Source organism: Culex quinquefasciatus, chromosome 2, assembly GCF_015732765.1.
Source record: "Culex quinquefasciatus strain JHB chromosome 2, VPISU_Cqui_1.0_pri_paternal, whole genome shotgun sequence".
NCBI lineage: Eukaryota > Metazoa > Arthropoda > Insecta > Diptera > Culicidae > Culex > Culex quinquefasciatus.
In genome coordinates, this window is record NC_051862.1 from 180,973,651 (window position 1) to 180,997,749 (window position 24,099).

The window sequence follows — 24,099 nt, forward strand, 5'->3', positions numbered from 1 at the left end:
TTGGCAGATCTGGTTCTAGTTGTAATGTACGACAAGACTACTGACGGACGTGACAGGACGAGGGCCCAGTTTAGAGGTTTCAACATCAACGATGTGCGGCTGGACCACCCTCCCAAAAAAAAAAAAAAAAATGATCAGACATTTCTGTTATTTTAAAAAAAAATCTTTTCAAAATAATAGAAACCACAAAATAACGAGTTTCTATCGGTATTGTTGTTTCTGGTATTTGAAAAATAAAGTTCTTAGCTGAATGTACTTGCATCTTCAAAAAAAAATATTTTGTTTTTATATTTCGAAAATTGTGGTGACATTACATGTTGAACAATTCTTCTATAAGTTATGTGTGGCTAATGAAAAATCGTTGAGATCCAGAATTTCAACATTTCAATGAATTTTTTTTTTGAAAATGTTTTAAGCTTCCGTATAGTTAACCTGCAATCATTATTTTCAAAAAAAGCGAAACAACATTTATTTATTTCATCGAAAATTCACTAAAATTCATATTATTTTTAATAAACCCAAACATGCTCAAATGATTTTAAATGCAAAGGAATGCATATTTAATTAATTTCAGCTGAATGCTCTTAAATTTATTTTTTTTAAGTTTTTCTTGCAAATTAATAAAGAAAACTTTTTTTTTGCATCTATTACAGAATTCTACCAAAGGCAAACTTGAACGTCTTTTTGATATTTCTAAAAATGTTTGATGAAAGTTTTGACGAAATTTACTAGTTTCACTCACATTGAAACGTGTGAAATTGTTTTAATTATAAAATATTTTGAACATATTATTTGTATCCTAAAGTGGGGATCAAAATATTGATAAATCATAAGTTTTTTGATTAACAAAAAAAAAAGATTAGCATATAAAAGCTTAAAATAAACCATAATTTTGAAAAAGTATAAAATCACTATACAAGTGGTCAACGGGCCATTTTACATGATCATTCAAAATGGGTATCTTTCAATTTCATGAAGTTTGATATGTCGGATGATAGGATTTCTCTCATATTCTGGAAGTGTCCCCAAGAGGCCACCGGTAACCGGTTCCAGAATGGCCAGAATGGTTCAGTGAACAACGGCATGACCGTAGATTGACATAACTATCAATTTCATGAAGTTTGATATGTCGGATGATAGGATTTCTCTCATATTCCGGAAGTGTCCCCAAGGGGCCACTGGTAACCTGTTCCAGATTGGCCAGAATGGGTCAGTGAACAACGGCATGACCGTAGATTGACATATCTTTCAATTTCATGAAGTTTAATATCCAACATGACAAGGTTTCATAAAAATAATCAAGTTGGCCATTTTTCTGGTATCCGTTTCCATGCTAACTGGCCATTTGGCCAATAAGCATCCAAAGTGGTTCTGGAAGGCGCCTTCTGTTTTTGTAGTATGTTTTTTGTATCAATAAAAAAATATAATTAAAAATGGTGAAAGCTTTTATATTTTCTTCAAACAATGATTTCGAATCATTTTCATGAAACTGCCATACAGCAACCACCGGTAAGGTTGCCGGGTAGTAAATTGCTAACCCAATTTAGCAACGACCGGTGTGGGACCGGGTGACTAAACTAAAATAGAAGCGTTACGGGTTAATAAAATAGCAACAATTTCCGCAACGCACCGGTAATGATGCTCTTAGGTGCTAAGACCAGGTTAGGACCGAGGATCGATCAACATATTAAATATACACAACAAAAACAACTCCTTACATTCCATACTTGGAGATCATGTAACTGACTAGGGTTACTTGGTCCAAGCGGGTCTTGCAGGTCTTGAACCTGCCGATGTACTCGGAGAAAATGCCCCACAGCTCAGCCGAACTGTAGAGCACCTCCCCGGCTTTCTCCTCCGTGGCTCCACCGTCTCGGGAGCCACCTTGGCTGCTTTCTGCGGGTCGAGGGCGATCCTTCACTTTTCCGTCCGGAACTGCGCCCGGCAGCGGAGGGAACTCCGCTGGCGTGAACGCCGGAACTGCTGGATTCTGCTTCTCCGCCTTCCTTGCCGGCGGTTTCGGTTTCGACGCCTGCTGGCGCCGCTGGATGAAATCCGCACGCTTGGGGCAGCTGCGGTCCGTAGCTTCGTGGGCTCCAGAGCAGTTGGCACACCGCTTTGGCTGGGCTTCCTGGACTTCGCACTCGTCCGTCTTGTGGGGACCCCCACAGTTGTTGCACCTCCCCTTGAGGTGACAGTTCCTGGTTCCATGACCCAGCTGCAAGCAGTTCCTGCACTGGGTCACGTTCGGTCGCTTGTTCCGGTAGGCCTCCCACCGGATGTGAAATCTCCTCAAGCGCTTGATCTCACTCAGCTGCTTCAAGTTGGTGTACCCCTTGGGGAACGTAACAATGTACGGGGTTTCCTCTGACGAGGCGGACTCTCCTTTTCTCTTGATGGCGTGCACCTCCACAGCATCCAGGTTTTGCGATTCCTTGAGGTTCTTCTTGACGAATTCAGGTGAAGCCGGTGGAAGTCCTCTGACGACGACGCGGAGTTGCCGCTCGCTTCGTTTCTCGTGGGTGTAGAACTCCACGTTGTTCGCAATCAAGTGGGCCCGCGCGGTCTCAAAACGCTCCTCGGAGGAACACAGAAATTTGATCCCAAACGGAGTTAGCTAGTAACTTGGCTTGGTTGTGCACGGCGACATTACACTCCTCAGCTTGGCGTAGCTCGTATTCTTTACCACCAGAGGTGGTGGTTTCTTGGCCACTGGAACCACTGGTACCGTTGGGACGTCTTCACCAGCGGGCTGAACTTGTTGTTGTTGAGAAGATGCTCCTCTTGGCCATTTCCGCCAACGACTCCGTCGCTAATCTTCTTCCGCTTCCGCGTTCCGTTTACGGAACGAAACTCGTCCCCATCGGAGGATTCTTCCACCTCCATCCGTAAGAACTTTGCCGCGCAATGAAAATCAAAACACGTCTTCTTCTGTCAAGCTGAGGAACGAGACTGCTCATTTCAAGGACTTGTAGTTGAACCATCTAAAGCATTTTGGAATTTAATAATTCGTAAATTGATCGAGAACCGATCGAAAAACAGCTATGTTTACGACTGGCGCTAAGGTCCTTTTGAAAACTAGCTCGAGAAGAATCTTAAATTAAACATTAAATGTTAAATTTAACATTTTGAGACTTAAAGTTTCACTAAATGTTTTACACAGAAAAACAGTTATGCTGCTGTGAAAAATTTGCTAAATATTAATGAATTAAGGTAATTTATGTTCCTTTAAGTGTTACGTTACATGCTAAATTGTCAAATATCAACATTAAACAATGTACTCTAAATAGTTTATAATCACTTCCACAGATTTTCTAGCATAAGAAATTTTTTTTTGCCTTATGACTTTTTGGGAAAATGATGAAGGAGGTTAAATAAAACTTGCATTATTCTTAATCGGTAATTATAACATAATATATGGAATATAATGGAACAACTATATTTTTTTAATTAATAATGTGGTTTCTATCAAATAAACTTGTCTATCGTTTATATTCAACACAGGGTTGTTAAAATATCAAAATATCAGCTCTCAGCAACTACAATTATCCCGCCTGAATATTCATGACTCAAATACAACTGCTCTTCTCTCCTCATTGAAACTCTCAGCGCCGAACATAGCCGAACACGTTTTCGTGTTTACACACTCGCGATTGTCATTTTCCTTTTCACTCTCATTCCCGCTTGCACGATCATGCTACCGCAACAGCGTTTAACCACAAAAGCCGCAACAAAACCAATTTTGCAAACGCAGTTTAACGGGACGTTATGCGTGGTCGGCTCCTGATCGCCATCTCGCGTTCTCTCATTGCAGTTTTCGGAGAGATTGAGAGACTCAGCGGTGAGAACGCATTGTCGAGGAAAAGGGAAGTAGTGATAGAGAGAGAGAATGACATCGCTGGGAATCACGAGACACAAGAAGAGATCTCACAAGCTATAGTGACGACCGCTACACTCTCGGATATTTTTGGTGCAGAGATAATCTATTGATAGCTTTTCTATCACTCTTTTGCAACACTGATTCAACATATAAATAACGGCAAAATACAGTTTTTTGAAAGCATCGAACCTTGTTTTTAAATTTGTTCACCTTTATTTCAAAGTTAAGTTTTTATAGATCTGAACATTTCAGTTTTTTGATATGTGGGTAATTCTCCGCCAACTCACACAGCAGTTGCCCCGACCCCTCTTCGATTTGCGTAAAACTTTGTTCTAAGGGGTAACTTTTGTCCCTGATCACGAATCCGAGGTCCGTTTTTTGATATCTCGTGACGGAGGGGCGGTACGACCCCTTCCATTTTTGAACATGCGAAAAAAGAGGTGTTTTTCAATAATTTGCAGCCTGAAACGGTGATGAGATAGAAATTTGGTGTCAAAGGGACTTTTATGTAAAATTAGACGCCCGATTTGATGGCGTACTCAGAATTCCGAAAAAACGTATTTTTCGTCGAAAAAAACACTAAAAAAGTTTTAAAAATTCTCCCATTTTCCGTTACTCGACTGTAAAAATTTTTGGAACATGTCATTCTATGGGAAATTTAATGTACTTTTCGAATCTACATTGTCCCAGAAGGGTCATTTTTTCATTTAGAACAAAATTATTCATTTTAAAATTTCGTGTTTTTTCTAACTTTGCAGGGTTATTTTTTAGAGTGTAACAATGTTCTACAAAGTTGTAGAGCAGACAATTACAAAAAATTTGATATATTGACATAAGGTGTTTGCTTGTAAACATCACGAGTTATCGCGATTTTACGAAAAAAAGTTTTGAAAAACTTGGTCGTCATCGATCATGGCCGTACATGGTCACCCGCGACAGACACGGACGACGAAACAAAGAGAAACGCAAAAAGTAACTTTTTCAAAACTTTTTTTCGTAAAATCGCGGTAACTCGTGATGTTTATAAGCAAACCCCTTATGTCTATATATCAAAATTTTTGTAATTGTCTGCTCTACAACTTTGTAGAACATTGTTACACTCTAAAAAATAACCCTGCAAAGTTAGAAAAAACACGAAATTTTAAAATGAAAAATTTTGTTCTAAATGAAAAAATTACCCTTCTGGGACAATGTAGATTCGAAAAATACATTAAATTTCCCATAGAATGACATGTTCCAAAAATTTTTACAGTTGAGTAACGGAAAATGGGAGAATTTTTAAAAAAATTTTAGTGTTTTTTTCGACGAAAATACGTTTTCGAATTCTGAGTACGCCATCAAATCGGGCGTCTAATTTTACATAAAAGTCCTTTGACACCAAATTTCTATCTCATCACCGTTTCAGGCTGTGAAAAACAATGTTCAAAAACGTCCGCCGTCAAGATATCAAAAAACGGACCTCGGATTCGTGATCAGGGACAAAAGTTACCCCTTAGGACAAAGTTTCACGCAAATCGAAGAGGGGTCGGGGCAACTTTTCTCGATTTCGTGTGAGTTGGTAGAGAATTACCCATGTTCAAACTTGATTTTGCATTTTTCATTCATGTTAATTTTTGCTTTTTTTTATTCAATCAAGTTATTTCATGAATAACGCAGATTTTTTTTTTAGCTTGGTTTGTTAGCTTCTAGCTTGCCCAAGACTAGCTCCATTGTACTAACTTAGGAACCATTATTCCGCCATTCATGCGACACAACCATTTCCTCCCACAACCTCACCACCACCAACAACCCCATCTCGTACTGCTGCGCACATTTTGTGTGGCATTACCTTCGATTACCTTCCTTTCTGGTTCAGCAGAACTATGAAGTCAGAAGTCAACAGTGTTGGTGTAATCGCACTCGTTGTAGGGAAAAACAGCTTGTTTTTCCTTCTTGCCTTGGAACACTTTGTTATTGTTGCTTTTGTCACCGCACAGATGGTAGTTGTGTGTGTGTTTGTTTTGACTTTGACTTGCACTATTGACTGCAAGTTATTTATTGATTTGTTTGTTTGACCGATGAGTTTAGGTTTCTCTCAATTTTGCTCCAGTTTAGCTTTTTTTTTGTCTGTATTACCCAAAGCCATCCAATTTCGTGCAATGTCATTCAGCTGTTTCAATACATTTTTCTTTTCTTTTTTCTTTCTCCTCTCCGTATCTGTTTGTGTGTGCGTTTCGGGCTCCCCAACAGAATAATGGCCTGGCGGATGGTGCAATCGGAGTGAAACCGAGACAAACGGTGACGACCGACGACCACGTCCATGTGTGTGTGTGTGTGTGTGTGCTAAAAATCGCGGCCGAAATCGCGTAACAAGATCGCAACTACTTTTCGTCGTCGGCTCAGCAGTGAAGGGGTGAGTGAGTGAATTGTTGTTGTTATGGCGCGGGTTGATGCAAAGAGAATGAGCTTTTGATTTTGTGTACGTGTGCCGCCGCCACTGCAGTGTATGTGTGTTGAGCCAGCAAATTTATAAATAATGTTGAGCGAAAAATAGTGCAAAGCTTAGCGCAAAAATAAAAAAAAAAGTGGTGAGAAGAATTCTGGTGTGTGACCGCAAAATAAAGTAAATAAAGAAGCAAAGTATAGTGCAACAACGAAGAGAAGAACATCTAAAGAGGTTGAAGCAGAAGTAAATAAGAGGAAAATACTTCAAGAGAAGCAAAAATATAGTGCACAGCATTCAGCTATTGCTTCGATGAATGGTTGGGAAAGAGAGCAAGAGAGTCGGTGAAAAAAAAAAAGAGTGGTCGCAAAACAAAGAACTTCGTGGTGAAGTGTGTAAGAAACCGCGGAATTGCTCTTGGTCTAATGGAAAAAAGGTAGGTAGGTGGGTTTGGTTCGGCTAGTTCTGAATAATTCATTAGATTGCTTGGGAGATGAAGGGGTCAAATTATATGGGTCTGGTGTCCATTCATGTGTTGGGATAGAAGGAAATCGACATATTAGCTAGAGTGGTGGATTGCAGTCAATGTGGTTAGTTTTATGCTTCACTGTGATTGAAGAACTAGAAACAGATACTATGCCAATAAGTTCTTTGAAGATGTTATAGTTTTATAAAAAAAACAAGCTCTTCCCAGCAAACTTCGTCTTGCCCTTTTTTGTTTGTTGACGTTTCTGCTTGTTTGCCAATTCAGCCTCCTGTGATCAAAATTTGATTTTACGTAACTTTTCCCATACAATATGCAGATTTTCTGGAATCGGTTCCAGAGTGGCCAAAGTGTCAATTAGTTAGAGCGGCCAAAGTTGTTACTTTTTAGCGTATAAACCTTCCTTGGGCTTATACGAACCCAACGCAACAAAGAGCACCTCGATCCGACGCTCCGTATTGAACTGATTCGCGTTCGAACAAAACCGTCGAAATCTATATATATATATATATATATAAAATTTGGATGGTTTTGTTCGAACGCGAATCAATTCAACTTGGAATGTCGGATCGATGTGCTCTTTGTTGCGTTGGGTTCGTATAAGTCCAAGGAAGGTTCTTACGCTAAAAAGTAACAACTTTGGCCGCTCTGGAACCGATTCCGGAAAATCTGCAGATTGTATGGGAAAAGCTGCGCAAAATCAAATTTTAATCACAGGAGGCTGAATAAGCAAAAAAATTAAAAACGTCAACAAACGAAAAAAATGCAGAACGAAGTTTGTCGGGTAAGGCTTGTTTTTTATATATATAGAAGAAGAAGAAGTATTTTCATTATAAAACCTTTTGTAAACATTATTTTCTAGGCCAAATGCTGTTTCAAATAAATACAAATATGTCATGAATCGATTTGCTTTTCAAAACGTTGAATTCCCAGAATACGATTTTTTTCAATTTTAATTTTTTAACTATGTTTTTTGGGAACTAAAATAGACGTCTTCTGCGTAGTGGGTCTAGTGCAAAATTGAGTTTAGGATATATGATTTAAAAAAATAGTGTTTTTGGAAAATATTGAAAATAGGTACAACAAAAATATAAACAATATTTTTTAAAAGCACAATAGAATTTGCAATCGAAAAGTCAATTACAATTTTTTTGATAAAATTTATCGTTTCCAGTTTAAAGCTACTTTTTGATTTTTTTAGGTTTTTTGAGTTACAAAAAAACTCGAAAAAGGCACCTCAGAAAAATAATTTAAAAAAACATTTCCAATAATTTTCTCTTTGGTGCTATGAAAATCGAGCAATTAGTTTCTGAGATATTGCCCCACAAAGAATTCGAATCGATGTAAATGAATGTCTCTAAGTGTCACCCAATCAGCCTGTAATTTTCAACTGACGATATTTCGGAAACTTCAATGCTAAAAATTGAAAATTTTGTGATTTTTTTTAAATATATTTTCAATGAAAATATTTCAAATAACTTTTAATTTGGTCTAAAAAATTAATTCAGCAAAATTATGTAATTTCAGACCTTTAAAAAAATTAAGCTTAACTTGACTTAACAGCATGTTAAGAAAATTTGAATTTTTGCTTCTCAGATCGGTACAAAACGTAAAGTTTCGAATATGTGGAATGACTGTATAAAGCAATTTGTGATACTTTTTGTTTCGAAATTTTGAAAATCAGGCTGGATATAATATATTTTCTGCTACCTCCCCGTTGACCTCGACTAGAGCCAAGGGACAAACACTTTGAATAAAATTAGTACCAGCCTGATGACTCAACACTGGATTAAATTAATCTGAATTGGAGACCTGGAATCTGTATCTTAAAAGAAAGATTGTGTCCTTTTTTAAGATAACGTGAATTTATTTAATAAAATGATGTTTAAGCATAGAGCAATGGAAATGGTATCAAATTGTGTTAATTTTTACAAAATGCATTGAATTTTTTTATCATATTGTTCAATGTATAGGAAAAGAAAGAAATAAAATAGATGGACAAATATTAGAAAAAAATATTAGAAAAAAAGCTACTGTAGGCGAAAGGTCGAATGTCAAAAATAAAATTAAAAGTTAGTTAAGTTATTCTGTACAATTTCGCAAATCGGCTTTAATCGATACACGGAAAAGAATCTAAACTTTTTTATTTGATTATTCATCACTAAACGTGAATTCCCAAAATATGTATTTTTAATTTTCTAAACTTTTTGATATGTTTTAAGGGACTAAACATGTCATCTATTGTGCTACAGTTTAGCATGGTGTAAAATCTGGTATCAAATATACGTATTGTCAAACAAAATTATAAAAGAAAAACATTTTAAGAAGCAAAATCAAATTTGCAATCGAAAATTTCACTTTTTTTTAAAGAAGTGCACCGTTTTCAATCTTTGAAACATTATTTTTTCTCAGTGTCTTCAAATTAGTCCTAAATTTTTTACAAACGACAACTCGGAAACTATTGGTTCAATTTTCAATGTAAAAATGTTAAAAATTACTTCATAATTATGATTTTTAGTCTTTTATATTTCAAAATAATGGTTTGTAGCCCGTTCAAAAAGCTCTTAGTTCTGAAAATTTGATGCTGTTGAATTTTTTTTTCAAATTTTTACAAAATTTAATATTTCAACAATGAAAATCTGTTGATTCGACATTTCGCAAGTTGAAAAATGAGTGGTAATTAGAGGATGAAACTGAGAAAATCCAATTTTTCGACTTAATTCAACTTTAAGAGGTTGCAATCTCAACTGAGCCAAATATTTCAAAAAAAACTTAGGCCGATGCAAAAATTTTAAAAACATTTTGTTCCTTGACTCTGACCAAGGTCGAGGGAGAAGAAGGCAAAAAATATGAAAATTGAAATTAAATGCCAACATATAATGAAACAATAAACAAAACTGTTGTAAACTTTGAAACATAATTGCAACAGCCTTTTAAAAAGCCAATTTCGATTGCAAATTATTTTCAACATTAAAAAAGATTTTTGACATTTTTCTTGACAATTATTTTATTCTTTTCCAAAACTCATTTTTTTCTAAAATTCTTAACTTTGATACCAGATTTTGCAGATCTTAAACTCTAGCGCAAAAATAATTTTTTTGTCCTCTAAAATCATAAAATTTAGAAATTTAATAAATATGTTTTTTTAGCGAATTCAACTTTAAGTGGTTTATCAAATAAATATAAAAAACGGGTTTTTTCCGTGTAATTATTTTTTCTGGAAATTCCTCTCGCAACCTAAAACTTTGCCGAAGACACCATATCTACTCAAGATGCAGATCTTCGAATATTCACATGACCATTTTGTATGGTCATACATACAGCCCACAAAATTGTATGGCTCCATGGAATATGGAAAAACTAATGATGCAAAATGCCTTCTTTTGACATAGGAAATTCTTAAACATAGTTTCATCCAAATTAAAAAATAATCTTGGTTATGGATTCGATATCTAAGATAAGTATCAATTTAAGCAATTTATCTTTAGATAGACCTCTACGAACTAGATATAGCTTTAATAAAAAAATGCCATTAATTGATTGGCTTTTATCATTGAAAACCACTGAAAGAAAGATATAAAATGATTTTAAAATAACATGGAATTGATGGTTTCATTTGTTTTATGTGACCTTGCCAATGTTTGAAAAAGTTTGAAGTTTATTTTGCTTCAATCCAAAATAATTGGGCATAGTTTTTGGTAGTACCGTGCAGTATGATTTAACGCTATTTGTTGTAACTCATCAGCTCAATTTTTTAAAGCAGGAAATGTGAAAAAGCAGTCAAATGTGTTAAAAAATAAGATACACACAAAAGAGGCAAAATATCGTCTTGCTATCTTGAGACAAAAATAAAGAAATTGAAAACAAAATATAAAAATAATCTAATATTTAGCCTAACATCAAATATTCGAAAAAATTTCCAAAGATCAATAGATTTTTTCTAATGCAAACAAACAAATTTGCTCAATGAACTCTAAAAAAATAACCTCGATCAACGCAACAAACTTGCTGGGTGTGTAGAGCAAAATTGGCCTAATCAAATCGCATGGACACCACCGACCGCTCGTCAGTCGTCACACACTTAACTGAATCGCTGCAGTACGACGGCTATGTTTACAACTCGTGGCTACATCTGTTAGTTTTTAGTCGAACAAGCTTGTTTGGTCAGCTTTATGGTGTTTTTTTTCTCTCTACAGCATAAAACCACAAACAACATTGTGTGTGGGTGTATTCAAATGTATGTGTGAGTGCATATCGTGGGAGTTAACTAGAGGTCGGACGGTAAAAAAAGTCTGAAAGTTGAGTACTTTAAGTTAAATGTCAGAAAATTACTTATTTTTTGTTTGAGGAGCGGCCGTGGCTGACTGGTTACGGTGTTCGCTTTGTAAGCGAATGGTTCTGGGTTCGATTCCCATCTGCTCCCAACGAGAAAGTTAAGAACACATAATTTGAAATGATGAATATGAACGAAAAATCAAAGTCGCTCGAGGCGGGGTTCGATCCCCCGTCCTTTGGATTGGCAAGCAAAAATGCTAACCACTAGGCCATGACGACTTGGTGAGCGTGGACTGGAATTAGGAATACTGTTACAGAGAGCGAGTTGTGGCGCTATAACCACGGCAAATAGTGTCCAGGGCATTCGTGGAAATACAATGTCCCATCCCAGAGGGTCCCGGAGTACCAAACCTTCTTAGCATGGTGTTCCCAACGAATACAACCAAAATCTTGGAGCGTATGGTGGTGTGTCCCCACGCTTCTTCCTCCCCTGTCGATTCAGAATTGTGTTGTTGTTCGAACATTCAGTGCTCAAACTCAACCCAATTACGAGTCATCTCTGCGATACGGCTTTACGCAGTAGGCCTGGCCGGTTTAACGCTTGTGATGTTTCAATGCATTCTAATGCAATGGCGCACTGCAAATGTTAATAAATGACAAGAAGAGTGCTAGGCGTCATCTAACCTAAGGCACTCTCCAGGATCCCTTCGAAAGATTGGCTGCGCTAGGGTCTGATTAGATTAGATTAGATTAGAAAATTACTTATTTTTTGTTTGGTTCAACCAAATTTCTAGTTGTAATGTTTAGAGTACACTAAATTTGATAATTTTTTCCCAACCAAGGTATTTATTACAACTTTATTCTGTGCAAGGCACTTTAAAAACATAAAAACCGTCGGACTTGGGGTTGGTTCGCGAAACCAACAACACTGAGTTGGTGCGGATGAGCCGGGCTGAGTGTGTTTACTATTACTGATGAATATTGCCGTTGGTCATGGCCGCGCAGTGTGTCACCCTCCCTACGAAGCGACTGCAGTCTGGTCGTCCAAACTGTAATTGTTTGTATAGTTATGGCCTAGAGAGCCCGGGCTCTGCGTTCGTCACAGCGGGCAGCCGGTTGTTTTTCCGGGTTGATTAAATAATATCAACGATGTGATCATACGCACGCAAGCGCAAAGGGGTTGAGGACAAATCTGGAATTACATTTGGATATGGCGAATTTTCGGAACATTTTTAACTAAAAATTGAAAATTTTAACGAAGAAAATAAAAAAAAATGGAAAATTAATATTTGTTCATAATGTTATTATCTGATGTCCCATACGAATCTTCAGATATTCGATCTTTAGATAATCGAAACTTCGGATAATCGAGTCTGAAGTGTAAATAGAACAAGAAAAACATATTTTTTAAGAATTGTTTCGTAAAAGTATAGTTTGACATTATAAAAACAATGTAAAACTGATCCAGTTTCCATCACCTTTCGTCGCATCATTCATGAAAAATAACTTTCATGAGCTGCAGTTTTGTAATCGTGATTAAATTCAATCAATTCCAGCCGCCACTGAAACCATCCTCGGATAATTTTCCATCTATCCAATTCCACTCTATTGGTTAGCTACTGTAGTTGCTGAGTTATTTCGTGGTACAGCTGAGAGCCAATCGAGCGTCGAATGTTATCGTTGTTATGTCCACGTACTCCCTGTCCTGCCCGCCATGCTTCAAAGTATTTTCCTCTGCTGTAATTAATATCTCAGACCACGTCGACCACCGTGCGAAAGAAATCATACAGCCCGGACAGAGCATAACCACTAGGGTGGCTTGAAGTTGTATGGGAAAATTTCAAAATGGACTAATTCAATCAGAACAGGCATTTTCCGGTCCCATTTGGGCCCCCAAACAACCCCCCAAACAACCCCCCAAAATTTGGGAGCGATTGGGTTAGACCCGGCTTTCCGCAAAGCGATTCAAATTTGTATGGAAATTTGTATGGGAAAACCCCCTTTTTTACATTTTAATTTTTATCATTTTCATTTTTCACTAAATTTAAAAACTAACACCGTAGAAGTATAGCCCTGAATGTCCTCTAAAACTTTCCCGAAGAAAGTATGGTCTTATCTTGCTTCTGAAAAAAGATACAGAGTTTTTAAAAGAGGCATTTCAAAATAAGTGCTGAAAATTATATTTCTTGCCAACACTGCCAGTACTTCGGTAGATATTTCAAAATCTTATTTTTTTAACGTAATAAGGAAGCAACCTAGCAAAATGGTGTCTTAAGAAAAGTTGTTGTATATGAATGTGGCTTTTATTTAAAATTATTGACATGCAGGGTGACACACCTACAGGGTGTCAACCAAGCCCTAACTTCTACTGGTGACCTTTTAAAGCGTTGGTGTCTTAGGAAAAGTTGTTAAGCTATTTATTCCTAGAAATTTTAACATGGTTGGAAGACAGGGTGCCACATCTACAGGGTGTCAACCCATTTCTAGCTTCTATTTAAGACCTTTTTGATCACTGTAAAGTGGGCGAAAAAGGGTACAAATCGCAAATTAGGCCTGCCACGCAAAAGGAGGCTTAACAAAATTTCGTCAAAAGTCATTTTTTCTCATGAAATTTTCTGGGGAATCGATGGCACATGATTAAAAACACGGTAAAAATGTTTATATGCTAGTTTGGCAACTTTCTGATAGGTTGTATTTTTTCTGTAAATTGCTCTATAAAATAAAAGGAAGCTGAATAATGAAAATTCTTCTGTAAAAATATTCAGGACATTGGAGCAATCTCTACAAAATTGGCCGTTTTGGCTCAAACTTTGTGGAGATCTTCCCTATCACCAAAGAACCATTTTGTGTTATTGGTTCACCCATACAAATATCCATACAATTTTGGCAGCTGTTAATACAAAAATTGTACGAAAAATAAAAAAATCTGTAACTTTTCAAGAATTTTTATTGCTGATTTGGTTTCTTGGGCAAAGTTGTAGCTATTGATGCAGACTATTCAGAAAAAATAGAAACACGGAGTTTTTTGGAGATTGTTTAATTAATTTTTTTTCACAAAAAAATCTGTTTCCCAAAATCCGAATTTTTTAATCATTGACAAAACCCCATATTTTTTAAGTCATTCAGAATTTTGGGACCAGCATTTTTCCGACGAGTTATATTTTTTTTAGACAGTGATTTTTGTAAAAATAAAGAAATCTTGTACTTAAAATTTTTTGGCCTCATTTTTTTTATGTAAAATTAAATTTGCAAGATCGGAAACTGTTTTTAATTATGCGCAATCGATATCCCAGGAAATTTTATGTGAAAAACTGACTTTTTACGATTTATTGTTCCTTTTGCGTGGCAGGCCTAATTTGCGATTTGTACTCTTTTTCGCCCACTTTACAGTGATCAAAAAGGTCTTAAATAGAAGCTAGAAATGGGTTGACACCCTGTAGATGTGGCACCCTGTCTTCCAAACATGTTAAAATTTCTAGGAATAAATAGCTTAACAACTTTTCCTAAGACACCAACGCTTTAAAAGGTCACCAGTAGAAGTTAGGGCTTGGTTGACACCCTGTAGGTGTGTCACCCTGCATGTCAATAATTTTAAATAAAAGCCACATTCATATACAACAACTTTTCTTAAGACACCATTTTGCTAGGTTGCTTCCTTATTACGTTAAAAAATAAGATTTTGAAATATCTATCGAAGTATTGGCAGTGTTGGCAAGAAATATAATTTTCAGCACTTATTTTGAAATGCCTTTTTTAAAAACTCTGTATCTTTTTCCAGAAGCAAGATAAGACCATACTTTCTTCGGGAAAGTTTTAGAGAACATTCAGGGCTATACTTCTACGGTGTTAGTTTTTAAATTGAGTGAAAAATGAAAATGATAAAAATTAAAATGTAAAAAAGGGGGTTTTCCCATACAAACTTCCATACAAATTTGAATCGCTTTGCGGAAAGCCGGGTCTAACCCAATCGCTCCCAAATTTTGGGGGGTTGTTTGGGGGCCCAAAAGGGACCGGAAAATGCCTGTTCTGAAAAATCGATCATGTCGAGCCACCCTAATAACCACTGACCGGCCAAAATCCAACACTCGCTGAATTCGGTGAGCTTTTTGGAGCTGTGTGCACTTGAGGTTTTTCTCATGGCACAACGCGTGACAGCCCAGGGGGTTACATCAGGGCTCGACCGAAAATTGTAACAGATGCACTGTGAAAATTTTGCTGTGCAATTTCATTTTCAAAAATTTATTTCATTTATAAGTACACATTTTGAAAAATTCCAGGTAATGAGTTAATTACAAATTCATTTAAAAAAAAATTCAAGTGCATTTTAAAGTTCAAGTTTGGCACAGTTATTTGGCTCATGGTCTGGTGAGTTTGGTTTTTGGATTGTCTCGGCCCCCTTTCCCCGTACAAAAGTGAAACCGGAGATCCCATGTAACTGGGCGAATTGACTGTTGATTTTTGTTGTTGTTGGTTAAGTAACGCGCACTGTCCACACTGTGTTTACGTGATCAAAATTGACCGTGTGTGCTCGCGCACACGAAAACTGTCGAATTTACACATTTAATTGGTTTTTGATGTGTTTTTTTTTTGCTTCTATGTCATAACTTGGTCATCAATCTACAAAATTCGAGCGAGTGTGATTTAATTCAAAAGGAATGCATCGTCAGAATAACTCAAAATTTTATGAACTCCGCTTCAAAAAGTCATACAGTTTAATCTACTGTGAAACGTGTTTGCTCACGTTATGCAGCGTTATCTCCCAGGGGCTGTTCATCTTCTTGATAAAGCAGCCTCCGGTTTCTGCCTTCAAGACTGTTTGTTTTGGTGAGCGCTGTAGGGATTATGGGTTGCAGGATTGAATATGTAATAAATTATTAAATGAGTATTTATTATAAGATTGATATAATTCATAAATAAGAGTTAAGAGCGCAACAAAAAGTGCGCACCTTCATGAATATTGCCTTGTTAGCTGATTGTGGATTGAGTGCGAGAGCGCGCTAGCGAGCTGCGAGAGAGAACAACGAGCGAGAAAACAACGAGATGCGCGCGGCCAGCGAAAGAGAGAATGAAGATTGTCAAATCAGTTTTGTGGTTAATTTCTGTGGAATAAGACGTGTTGTTTGTTGATTGCAAAATATCTGTGTTTTTATTATAAAAGAAAGTCCCCGATCACGACAATGGCACAGTCCGGTAAGTCGAACCTTTGATTCATGAAAAATCATTTGTTTTGCTTGAATTGTTGTGTTGTGAAATCCAACAGTTTTGTTTACCTGCCAGGATGCAGGTCCAAAGTTTCGCTTTGTTGTTTTGCCTGTGTGAAACAGGGAGATTTTTGCTTGAACTTGTTATTTGAAATTGATAAAAGGCATAAAACTATCTGCGATAATTAACGGTCTTGAATTTAATGAATGATTTGCTTGTTGTTGTGATATTGGGAACGAATGTTTTGTTTTGAAGTAGTAAGTTTGGCTTTTCGTTGTGATAATTGAAAACCAATGTTTTATTCTAAGTTTATGGTGAAATTTGAAGGCAAATAATTTGCTCGAAATTTGATTGTTTTTGTACAATCACATTTTTGCTTTAGATTTGATTGTTGTTGTTTTGATTGACGACCAATGTTTTATTTTGAATTTGATGCAAAATTTGATTGTTATGGATTGTTATTATTGATGATCATTATTTTAATTTTTTATTTTGGATTGGTTGCTGGTTATTTTGATAATTGAAGACCAATGTTTATTTTTGAATAAGATAAATATTTGCTTCTTGTTAGTTTTGTTTTAAATTTAATGAAAGATATGCTTGTTGTGGCAATGACTTGATGCAAAGTCCAATAAAATCACAAATTACAAAATTTACAGGTTTAATTTTGATTGAAAGATTTGATTGTTGATGAGGGAATTAAAGCCCAATGTTTTGTTATGATAAGATGACAAATTTGCTTATTTTTGCGATAAATGAAAACCAATATTTTGTTTCGAGTAAGATACGAGGTTTGATTGATATTGTGGTAATCGAAAACCAGTTATTATTTTGAATATGATGATAGATTTGCTTTTGTTGTGGCAATCGAAGGCCAAGATTTGTTTTCTGAATTTGAGTTTTGTTATTATAGAACGGTATTTTTTTCGGTTTTAAATTTCATGCAATATTTGATTGTTGTTTTATGATGGGCAATTTTGAGTTTTAAATTTGACGCAATATTTGATTGTTTATATGGTAATTGATGACCAATGTTTTGTTTTGAAGTTGATGCAAAATTTGATTATTAATTTTATGGTTAATGAAAAAATGTTTAGTTCTCATTTGAATGAAGATTTGATTGTTGTTATTATTGACGATAAATTGTTACTGTGAATTTGATGCAATATTAGATTGTTGCTTGATGCTGTGGAAATTGAAAACTATCGTTTTAGAATTCTAATGAAAATTTTATAGATTTATGCAGAAATTGACAATCAATGTTTTGCTTTGAAATTTGATTTGAGCAACGTTTTTTGCCGTTATAATTGATTAGTCATAGTTAATTTTGAAGTCTCTTCTGTGTTGGAGACTGACAAACCTCTGTGATGGTAGTCAGAAAAAAGTCTCCTCTGTGTTGGAGCCTGACAGACCTCTGCGATGGTAGTCAGAAAAAAAGTCTCCTCTGTGTTGGAGCCTGACAGACCTCTGCGATGGTAGTCAGAAAAAAAAGTCTCCTCTGTGTTGGAGCCTGACAGACCTCTGCGATGGTAGTCAGAAAAAAAGTCTCCTTTGTGTTGGAGCCTGACAGACCTCTGCGATGGTAGTCAGAAAAAAGTCTCCTCTGTGTTGGAGCCTGACAGACCTCTGCGATGGTAGTCAGAAAAAAGTCTCCTCTGTGTTGGAGCCTGACAGACCTCTGCGATGGTAGTCAGAAAAAGTCTCCTCTGTGTTGGAGCCTGACAGACCTCTGCGATGGTAGTCAGAAATAAAAAGTCTCCTCTGTGTTGGAGCCTGACAGACCTCTGCGATGGTAGTCAGAAATAAAGTCTCCTCTGTGTTGGAGCCTGACAGACCTCTGCGATGGTAGTCAGAAAAAAGTCTCCTCTGTGTTGGAGCCTGACAGACCTCTGCGATGGTAGTCAGAAAAAGTCTCCTCTGTGTTGGAGCCTGACAGACCTCTGCGATGGTAGTCAGAAAAAAAAGTCTCCTCTGTGTTGGAGCCTGACAGACCTCTGCGATGGTAGTCAGAAAAAAAGTCTCCTCTGTGTTGGAGCCTGACAGACCTCTGCGATGGTAGTCAGAAAAAAAAGTCTCCTCTGTGTTGGAGCCTGACAGACCTCTGCGATGGTAGTCAGAAAAAAGTCTCCTCTGTGTTGGAGCCTGACAGACCTCTGCGATGGTAGTCAGAAAAAAGTCTCCTCTGTGTTGGAGCCTGACAGACCTCTGCGATGGTAGTCAGAAAAAGTCTCCTCTGTGTTGGAGCCTGACAGACCTCTGCGATGGTAGTCAGAAAAAAAAGTCTCCTCTGTGTTGGAGCCTGACAGACCTCTGCGATGGTAGTCAGAAAAAAGTCTCCTCTGTGTTGGAGCCTGACAGACCTCTGCGATGGTAGTCAGAAAAAAGTCTCCTCTGTGTTGGAGCCTGACAGACCTCTGCGATGGTAGTCAGAAAAAAGTCTCCTCTGTGTTGGAGCCTGACAGACCTCTGCGATGGTAGTCAGAAATAAAAAGTCTCCTCTGTGTTGGAGCCTGACAGACCTCTGCGATGGTAGTCAGAAAAAAGTCTCCTTTGTGTTGGAGCCTGACAGACCTCTGCGATGGTAGTCAGAAAAAAGTCTCCTCTGTGTTGGAGCCTGACAGACCTCTGCGATGGTAGTCAGAAAAAAGTCTCCTCTGTGTTGGAGCCTGACAGACCTCTGCGATGGTAGTCAGAAAAAAAAGTCTCCTCTGTGTTGGAGCCTGACAGACCTCTGCGATGGTAGTCAGAAAAAGTCTCCTCTGTGTTGGAGCCTGACAGACCTCTGCGATGGTAGTCAGAAAAAAAAGTCTCCTCTGTGTTGGAGCCTGACAGACCTCTGCGATGGTAGTCAGATTAAAAAAAATGAATAATCTGTGCTGGAGTTCTTTGCGAAAGCAGTCAGATAACAATCTCCTCGATAAAGGAACCCGACAGACTTTTGTGATGATTTTTTTTAAATAACTTCGCAGAAGGAGCCTTATGGATTTTAAAAATATATTGTTCAGCAAATCTTTTCATTCAATTAAGGACCGTCTTTAACATCACAAAAGAAATTGACCTAAGAAAATGAATAAATAAATTTAAATGTGAAAGTGAGCACTTTTTGGTATCCACAAATAAAGCAATGTGTATTTTGGCGTTATGTCTGTGAACTACCTAAAAAATGATTTTAAATTCATCGAATAGGACTAAAACGGTTGTCACTAACACTGGAGTTGTCCTCTCTTGAAAGATAAACCTCTAAATTGAAAGACGTTAATGATTAGGTATTCCATATTGATAGTTGTTATGGTTAATTGTTACTTTAATCGATTTACTCAGCTGTGATACAAAAGTTGCTTGAAACCCAACATTATTTCACAGGGAAGTAAAAAATTTAAGTAATCGTTAACATGAACAATACATTATTAGTTAAAAAAAAGGTAAAATAATTCACTTAATAATTAATTTGATGCATTTGTAAATAATAAATAAAGGAATGATTAATCATCAGAAATGCTTAAAATATAATTTAAAGTGTGAGAGCGTTGCGTCACAAGAGAAAATAATACAAATATTTAAATATTAATTTTGAGTTGAGAAGTATGAGTGACAATTTGAGCAACGAAAAAAAAAACATTATTTAAAAAAAACTAGGAAATATTTATTATATATTTTTATTTTTCAATGCAATATCTGTTATTTGTAATAAAATAATTCAAAATCATTCATTAATTTCGATAGAAATTATATTTTAACACTGTATCATTTAATTGAGTTAAAAAAAAACTTTCAGAATTTTAGTAATGTAAATATATCAAAATTAAATTAAGAGAAACATTATTTTGAAATAAATTAAAGAAACTTTGGGGTTCTTTAATCGATTGTACATAATTATGAAACTAAACTTTTTCAAATTACATAACAGAAGTTTATCAGCAAAGAAAAAGCTAAAATTTTAAATAAGAAAAGAAATTATTGACAGGGATCGTAAAGATCGTGATTAAAAAAAAAATTAAGTTTCTGTGAACAATCTACTCAAGTAATATATCAAAGTTGCTTGGAACCCATTTTACATTACGAGAAAAATAAAACAAAATATTTAAATATAAAACATTAAAAAATCTTTCAGCTGTTTTTAGATAAGCAAGGTACGTTTTGAAGGAAATTATGGTTAGGATATTGTCTCCTCCGTGTTGGAGCCTGACAGACCTCTGCGGTGGTAGTTTGAAAAATGTTTCGCCTGAGCTGGAACTCTTTGAGAAAGTAGTCAGATTGCAATCTATACATCTATACATTACAAGAATAATTGAATAAAATATGTTTTTTGTTGTTATCTGATAAGCACAGTACATTTTGAAGGTATATATAAATAATATGACCTTAAACATTGCTTTGATCATGATTAAATGTAACATTGAATAATCTAATCTACGGTAATATCAAAAGTGCTTGAATCCATACCTTTAGCTACAATAAAAACAATTTGAAGAGAAAATTAATTTGACATATAATAGAAATCGAATATAGCGGAACGGCATTTATTTCAGTTTATATATTTAATTTTATTGCAACAATTTACCACATGATTTTGTTTTATTCGTTAGAATAATATTTTCTGTACTATGTTTTGTTTCAAGATAAACAAAAATATTCTTAAGTAGACACAACAGAGAAAAAAACTATTCGGTAAAACTATCGTTTGTCTGGTTAAAAGATCGTGTAAGTGAATATTAATAGAAAGTTCAAAATTTTGAATATAAAAGTTGAAACATGTTGATACTACCATGCATTTACAGAACAAAATCGTTAAATCGGTAATTTTTTTAAAGAAAGCTTTTGTGGCAAAAATAAAAACATTTGATTTTATCTATATATATAAAAATTTCGACGGTTTTGTTCGAACGCGAATCAGTTCAATACGGAGCGTCGGATCGAGGTGCTTTTTGTTGGGTTGGGTTCGTATAAGCCCATGGAAGGTTCTTACGCTAACTAATTGACACTTTGGCCTCTGGAACTGATTCCGGAACATCACCGTTTGCATGGGAAATGAAACGAAAAACTAAATTTTGGTCACAGGAGGCTGAATAAGCAAAAAATCGAAAAACGTCAACAAACGAATAAAGGCAGAACGAAGTTTGTCGGGTAAGGCTTGTTTTTTTTTATTAAAAAAAATGTATTTTGTGCAGCAAAGCACATTTTGAGCATTAATTGAATTATTTATATTATTTTTGCAATTTGCTTCATTTATTGAGATTGCTTTTCAAGAAATCATCTTAAACTGAAATATGGACTATTTTTTATTTTATAAAAGTGTACCGGTACTGATGAAAACAAAATCTTCGAAAATATTACTGATTTTGCATTTTAGTAATTTATGCCATGATTTATTAACAGTTTCAAAATTAGTTAAAATGCGGTAATTTTTGATACAATGTTAAGCGGTGTATGCACATCGGAAGGAACCGCTCAAGAAAAAATTCAAATGGGCAGCAGTAGAAGCGAAAGCAAGCCAGATAGGGTGAAGAAAAGCCCCAAGAAAACGCTCCCTCTCCTTTGTTCTGCTGTTCGTAAAGCTGTTTCTTGACCTCTTTCCTTCCGATCTCCATACTAGCCTTTATTTAAAAAAAATGTTGTTTGTTTTAGCTGTACAGCTTGGTTGGGAATAAATTACAGAAAAGTACAGATAAAAATATTGAAAATGAGGAAGGAATAAGCTTGCTTGTAGATCCATTTTGGGTGTTTTTGGGTATTAATTTCAAACATATACTTTTCGTCACGTCTGCATTTAATATTAAAATCAGTTTATGTTTACCATCAAGTCCCGTCTGGTGGATCAATCGGACGTGGCACTGGGCTTGGGCTCATAATCCATAGATTGGTTTGAACTCCGTGGCGGGCGCACATAAATTCAAAGTGTAAATTTGAGTAAAAACAATATCTGTGCCTGTCATAGTTTTTGTTTCAGATTTTTTTTTAAAATAAGTTAAATAAATTACCACATTGTATATATTTTTAGAAATGTTTATTCTTTGTTTTTTATGGTACACATAAATTTAAAACTTTAAAAACGCCATAATTATGCTTCATTTGTTATTTAAGTCAGCAACATGTTAGATTTTTGAATTTAGAATACATTGTTTTATATTTCATATTCACATAATGATAATAAATAAAAATAATGTGATTCCATTTCATTCAAAATGTTTAAAAAAATAAAAATTGCTTTTGAATTTGAATTATTATTTTTTTAAATCGTGTTGTTTCAGCAATGTTTGTAAAATTTGCTTTTTAATTTTAAATTACATAAAATTTAAAGAAAATCAGGTAAACAATCACTAATCTCGTATTGCATAAAAAATTTATAAACCTGCGTTTATTTGAGAAATAGTTGTGGTTTTGTTTTCTCCTCGTTTTTCTTTTTCTTATATTTTCAGGTGTTTTTAAATTTTCAACCTCATCAGCGCATTCCATTTTCTACAACTCCTGCGATCGGATGTCAGTCTCTTGGACAACATAGATGAAACATTTCGAAGACTGCGCTTTCGTATTTAGATCAGCATGAAAACAAAGTCGAGGAACCCGACGAAAATCTTTCAGGAAATTAAAAAAAAATATTGTTTGATTTAGCATTCATGCAATTTTTCTGTTAGGAGTTATGATTGATATTCGTCATCTTGAGAGTAGAAAAGAGGGAGAATGTAGGGATTATGGGTTGCAGGATTGAATATGTAATAAATTATTAAATGAGTATTTATTATAAGATTGATATAATTCATAAATAAGAGTTAAGAGCGCAACAAAAAGTGCGCACCTTCATGAATATTGCCTTGTTAGCTGATTGTGGATTGAGTGCGAGAGCGCGCTAGCGAGCTGCGAGAGAGAACAACGAGCGAGAAAACAACGAGATGCGCGCGGCCAGCGAAAGAGAGAATGAAGATTGTCAAATCAGTTTTGTGGTTAATTTCTGTGGAATAAGACGTGTTGTTTGTTGATTGCAAAATATCTGTGTTTTTATTATAAAAGAAAGTCCCCGATCACGACAAGCGCATGTCAACAAACCGGGACTTGTTATCGCCTCCACACATACACAGTTTGTAATTCTTGTCTCCCTCTCTAGAGTGACCAAACATTGCCTGGCTCAATACACCACTATCATCGCTGGTGAACATTAATGTGAGGAGCAAGTGATAAGGTAAACCTGTTTCAAAACAAACAGGATTTTCGGGAGAAACGTTGAAACAGGTGAGGGACCTTTCTCCTGACAAAAAAGCAGGAGACTTCAGGGTGTTTTCAGGTGTTGAGAAATTTTTAAGGTTTTTATTTTGTTCAAGACAGAGTTTTTTTTAAACGATGAATAAATCGCCTAATGCGATTTCATCACTTTTGAGTAAAATATGCCTAATTTCCAATGCGTTTTTTGAAAATTGGGATTCCCTATGTTTATAGGAACTTTTCAAATATAATTCTTGATGTATAATTTCACTAAAGGTGCTACATGTAAAAAATCTAAAAAAATAATATAGCAGAAAATTTACAAAATCCTCATAAATATATGATTTTTAATCATTCCTGATAGTTTCATGAAGATATTTCACGATAAAAGCGAGTTACAAACGATGCAAGCTTGATTTTTTTCATTCAGTTCGCTTTGCATCTGTCAAATTTTTGAGCATTTTATCTCGAAATTGGGAGGACGAACATGGCTGAAATTTTTAGTGAAGACTCTCAATACATATTCCGAGAGCATAATGACTCCATATTTAAAAAAAAAACCGTTTGAAAAAATATTCAAAAATTAAAATTGTATATTTGTTTACATAAAAAACATATAATAATTTTAATTTCGCCTTCGTC

The 24,099-nt window shown here is 35.6% G+C and overlaps 1 protein-coding gene across 2 annotated transcripts in view; it reads left to right on the forward strand.

Annotated features, from left to right (window-relative positions):
• The window catches only part of LOC6033276 (solute carrier organic anion transporter family member 5A1), a 131,532-nt gene that overhangs the window by 6,638 nt on the left and 100,795 nt on the right, over window positions 1–24,099 (forward strand). The window contains exon 2 of one of the 2 annotated variants that reach the window (XM_038251505.1): window positions 6,110–6,738. The exons of the other annotated variant lie outside the window; for it this stretch is intronic. The gene's annotated coding sequence lies outside the window, so the exon portion shown is untranslated. The remainder of the gene's footprint in view (window positions 1–6,109; window positions 6,739–24,099) is intronic. 2 annotated transcript variants of the gene reach the window in all.